The sequence below is a fragment of the Triticum aestivum genome, chromosome 4A, assembly GCF_018294505.1.
Source record: "Triticum aestivum cultivar Chinese Spring chromosome 4A, IWGSC CS RefSeq v2.1, whole genome shotgun sequence".
Classification (NCBI taxonomy): Eukaryota; Viridiplantae; Streptophyta; class Magnoliopsida; order Poales; family Poaceae; genus Triticum; species Triticum aestivum.
Genome location: NC_057803.1, coordinates 304459080 through 304465079, shown reverse-complemented (window position 1 = coordinate 304465079; position 6000 = coordinate 304459080).

Genomic DNA, 6000 nt, shown 5'->3' with positions numbered 1-6000 from the left:
TTGCATAAAGAATGCCTTACCCTCTGCTATCTTCTTCACCTCATCCAACTCCTGGAGGGCCTTCTGGGATTCGGCCTTGGCAGACTTGGCACTTTCAGTAGCCGCCGCAAGCTCGGACGCTCGCGTCCTTGAGTCACGCTCCAAACTCTCATGTTTTTCCATGAGAGCCTGGAGCTCTTGCCGCACCTTGCCAACCTCGGCCTCATACTTTTCTCGCTCAATGCGCTCCGCAGCCGATCTCTTCTTGGCCTTGAGCAGCGCTTGCTTCAGGGTCGCCACCTCAGACGTGGCCCCTACAATAGCCACGATAATCCTGTCATTTTTGCAATTGCACCTTTATATATATATATGTTTAATTTAAACAAGGTATTTCTTACCTTCATTGTCCTCGAGCTGCTTCTTGGCACGTCCGAGCTCTTGCTCGGACCGCTCGAGGTCCTGCTTTAGCACGTCCACTTCCGCAGTCAGTGCGGCGGACGCCAGCAGGGAAGCCTGCACACGCATATTGACTCTTTTTAGACTCCTGCGATTTTTATTTGATCCTCTATTCGGCTTTTCTTTCCGAACGCCAAACAGAGCATCAGGGGCTACTGTCTATGCGGTAATGTTATTTACACATTCTTTACTTACCTCAAAGCCTATTAAAAGGCTTGTACAAGCTTCAGTCAGTCCGCTCTTGGCGGACTGAACCTTCTGGATCACCGCACTCATAATAGTGCGGTGCCCCTCGTCGATGGAGGCGCCTTGGAGCGCCTCCAACATATTGTCCGGCGCCTCCGGTTGGACGGAGGTCGCCGCCGCGGTGGGCTTGCTCCTCTTGGAAGGAGGTTCCCCGCCGGACTCTGGAACCTTTGAAGGTTCCGGAGCGGTGTCCGGCCTAGGGCCGGACTTGGAGCCCTGGGGGGTTTCGTCCCCTTTACTCCTGGAGTCCGGGAGGTCGCCTTGCGGCGCCTCTAGGACCACCTCCTCCTGGATTGGACCTGTTGGGACAACACTTCGGTGTCGTCCGTAGGGCGGGGGGAGGAAGCCGTCGGACAGCGAGTTCACGTCCGACGAGTCCAGTGAGCCGCTCGACGACGCATCGAGCCGGTCTTTGGGTGGGCTGCATAAACATATTGGACATAAGGGAAAGCTATGCAATAAACGAATACTATGAAATCACTCCGGTATCCGGATACTTACGATTTCGCCAGGGGCTTGGCCATGGGCGGCCACTCCTCTTCACCGTCATCGGCGTTGGTGGAGTAGTCCGGAGGAGGGTTCTCCCTTCTTGGACCCTTCGGCTCCCCAGTTGGGGCGGCCTTCCTTTTCTTCCCTTCCCCCGCTGGAGGGGGAGGGGTCTCTTCTTCCTCCTCCTCATCTTCGTGGGAGGAGTGCGTCTTGGATTCCTCGGATGATGAATCTGACACCTCCGGGTGCCGGGCACTCTTTCGAGTCCCCGTGGCCTTCTTCTTGGCCTTCTTCTCCGGCACCACATAGGGTGCCGGAACCAGCAGCTTCGCCAATTGAGCATCCGCTGGGCCTTCGGGCAAAGGAGCCGGACAGTTGATCTGTCCGGACGTCACCTGCCAGTCCTGTCAAAGGAAAGGGAGCTTAGATCCCACATGGAGTCAAACTATGAAACACTGATACCCTGTAAAAAGGAAAAAAGACAACTTACCGCAAGAGCGTGACGCTGTGCACTGAATCCGTGATCCTCAGTAGCGGATGCGGGAGCCATGACGCCCTTGAAAAGCACCTTCCAGGCATCTTCGCACATCGTGTCGAAGAGCCTGCTCAGAGTTTGGTGCCGCGCCGGGTCGAACTCCCACAGGTTGAAAGCCCGTTGTTGACACGGGAGGATCAAGCGGATGAGCATAACCTGGACTACATTGACAAGTTTAAGCTTCCTATCCACCAGGGTTTTGATGCATGTTTGGAGTCCGGTCAGCTCTCCTTTTTTACCCCACGACAGGCCCGTCTCTTTCGAGGACGTGAGCCGCATTGGGGATCCGGACGGGAACTCAGGGGGTGCGACCCATTCGGCGTCGCACAGTTCGGTAATGTAAAACCACCCCGATTGCCACCCCTTCAGGGTCTCCACAAAGGAGCCCTCGAGCCATAGGACGTTGGCCATCTTGCCCACCATGGCTCCTCCACACTCTGCCTGGTTGCCGCGCACCACCTTTGGCTTGACGTTGAAGGTCTTGAGCCATAGGCCGAAATGGGGGCGGATGCGGAGAAAAGCCTCGCACACGACGATAAACGCCGAGATGTTGAGGACAAAGTTCGGGGCCAGATCGTGGAAATCCAGGCCGTAGTAGAACATGAGCCCCCGGACAAATGGATGCAGAGGGAAGCCCAGTCCGTGGAGGAAATGGGGGTGGAATACCACCCTCTCATGGGGCCTGGGAGTGGGGATGAGTTGCCCCGTTTTGGTAAGCCGGTGCGAGATGTCGCTAGCCAGATATCCGGCCTTCCTCAGCTTTTTGATGTGTCCCTCCGTGACGGAGGAGACCATCCACTTGCCTCCCGCTCCGGACATGGCTGGAGAAGGTTGAGGTGAGGAGTGCGGACTTGGGCGCTGGAGCTCGAGTGCGCAAGAATGGATAGGCGAAGGAGGAAGAAGGCGTAGGTGAAAAGGTGGATCCTTATCCCCTTATATGGGTGGACGCAACTACATGTCCCCACCAGCCTGGTAAAACTCGCTTATCTCCCAAGCGCCGTAATCAAAGGCGCGGTTGGGTTACCCACGCCCGTATTGATGAGAATCCCGGAATAAGGGGACATGATCTCTGCTTTAACAAGACGTGCCAAGGAAACCGCCTCGCATAACGCGCTGAGATGGGACAGTAAAACAGTTCGAATAAAAGCTTGGCCGTGGTGTGATGTCACACTACGGAATACGTCAGCAGATTAGATTTGTGTAAATATTATTCTCTCTATGGCAATATGTGGAAACTTATTTTGCAGAGCCGGACACTACTTTGTGTTCAAAATCTTCTATGAAGTACTTGGAGGAGGAACCCGCCTTGCAATGCCGAAGACAATTTGCGCGCCGGACTCGTCGTCATTGAAGCCTGGTTCAGGGGCTACTGAGGGAGTCCTGGATTAGGGGGTGTCCGGATGGCCGGACTATACCTTCAGCCGGACTCCTGGACTATGAAGATACAAGATTGAAGACTTCGTCCCGTGTCCGGAAGGGACTTTCCTTGGCGTGGAAGGCAAGCTTGGCGATACGGATATTCAGATCTCCTACCATTGTAACCGACTCTATGTAACCCTAACCCTATCCGGTGTCTATATAAACCAGAGGGTTTTAGTCCGTAGGACAAGATACACATCAACAATCATACCATAGGCTAGCTTCTAGGGTTTAGCCTCTCTGATCTCGTGGTAGATCTACTGTTGTACTACCCATATCATCAATATTAATCAAGCAGGACGTAGGGTTTTACCTCCATCGAGAGGGCCCGAACCTGGGTAAAACTTCGTGTCCCCTGCCTCCTGTTACCATCCGGCCTAGACGCACAGTTCGGGACCCCCTACCCGAGATCCGCCGGTTTTGACACCGACACCAGGGTTCCCGACGTCTGGACCCAAACACCAGGGACCCTGGCGTCTGGCCCCTGGACTCTGCAAAACTTCCTTTTGCGCTTTCCAAAAACCTTGTGGGCTTTCCCCTTTGGCCCCAATAAAGTGTTCTCATACCCAAACATTTCAGGAAACATCCGGAACCCCTTTCGGTGAATTCCGGAACCCTTCAAGAGACCAAACACTATTATCCCATATATCAAACTTTATCTCCGGACCATTCTGGAGTTCCTCGTCATGTCTGTGATCTTATCCAGAACTCCGAACAACATTCGGTTACCAACATACATAACTCATAAATACTATATCGTCAACGAACGTTAAGCGTGCGGACCCTACGGGTTCGAGAACTATGTAGACATGACCGAGACACTTCTCTAGTCAATAACCAATAGCGGAACCTGGATGCCCATATTGGCTCCTACATATTCTACGAAGATCTTTATCGGCCGAACCACATAACAATATACATTTGTTCCCTTTGTCTTCTGTATGTTACTTGCCCGAGATTCGATCGTCGGTATCTCAATACCTAGTTCAATCTCGTTAACGGCAAGTCTCTTTACTCGTTCCGTAATGCATCATCCCGCAACTAACTCATTAGTTACATTGCTTGCAAGGCTTATAGTGATGTGCATTACCGAGAGGGCCCATATATACCTCTCCGACAATCGGAGTGACAAATCCTAATCTCGATCTAAGCCAACTCAACAAGTACCATCGGAGACACCTGTATAGCACCTTTATAATCACCCAGTTACGTTGTGACGTTTGGTAGTACACAAAGTGTTCCCCCGGTAATCGGGAGTTGCATAATCTCATAGTCATAGGAACATGTATAAGTCATGAAGAAAGCAATAACAGTAACTAAAACGATCAAGTGCTAAGCTAACGGAATGGGTCAAGTCAATCACATCATTCTCCTAATGATGTGATCCCGTTTATCAAATGACAACTCATGTCTATGGTTAGGAAACATAACCATCTTTGATCAACGAGTTGGTCAAGTAGAGGCATAATAGTGACACTCTGTTTGTCTATGTATTCACACATGTATTATGTTTCCGGTTAATACAATTCTAGCATGAATAATAAACATTTATCATGAAATAAGGAAATAAATAATAACTTTATTATTGCCTCTAGGGCATATTTCCTTCAGCATGTATATTCCAATGACGGACTTCCTCAAATGCCCGAGGTCTTATGGAGCAAGCAAGTTAGATGCACACCAATTTAATTTTCATTTTGAGTTTTCATACACTTATAGCTCTCAGTGCATCCGTTGCATGACAATCCATACTCCTTACATTGACATCAATTGATGGGCATCTCCATAGCCCGTTGATTATCCTCGTCGATGTGAGAAGTTCTCTTTTTTGTCTTCTCCATACAGTCTCTACCACCATACTCTATTCCACCTATAGTGCTATATCCATGGCTTGCGCTCATGTATTAGGTGGGGGTTGAAAAAACTGAAGCGCATTAAAAAGTATGAACCAATTGCTTGACTGACACCAGGGTAGTGCATGACTATACTTTGTGTTAAGAAGATGTAGCATGACAAGGCTATATGATTTTGTAGGGATAACATTGTTTAGCATTTTTATTTTGAAAGACATGAATTTTGAAATGACATGATTGCTTGTTGGTATGCCTGAGTATTGATGTCTTTATGTCAAATTATAGACTATTGCTTTGAATCATTCGGATCTAAATATTCATACCATGAAAAAAAGATTACATGATGAACATGTCAGGTAGCATTCCACATTGAAAATTTTGTTTTTATCATTTGCCTACTTGAGAACGAGCAGGAATTAAGCTTGGGGATGCTTGATACATCTCCAGCGCATCTATAATTTTTATTGTTCCATGCTATTATAGTATCCAACTTATTAACCCAATGCCAAGTGCCAGTTGTTGTTTTTTTTGCCTGTTTTTGGTTTTTCAGGAAATCTGTACCAAACAAAGTCCAAATACCATGAAATTTTTTGACCATTTTTTCTGTACAAAAGAGACCCTAGAAGCTTCCCGAGGAGACCAGAAAGCAAACGAGTAGACGGTAAGTCACCAGGGCTCCATCTGACCTAAATCTAGCTCTATAAATTTTCTAAAATCGGGAAACCAACAAAGAGCCAACCAAAATACTTTTTCTGCCACTGCAAGTTTCTGTTCTTCCGCGGTCGCATCTGCTGGCCTTTTCCGGTACTCTGCTGAAGAGGGAATCGATAACGGAGGGCTTCTACATCAACCTTGCTGCCCTTTTCGAGGATGTGTGAGTAGTTTGCCACAGACCTACGGGTCCATAACTAGTAGCTAGATGACTTATTCTCTTTTTTTGATCTTCAATACAATGTTCTCTTTGATGTTTCTTGGAGATCTATTTGATATAATCTTTCTTTTGCGGTGTGTTTGTTGGGATCC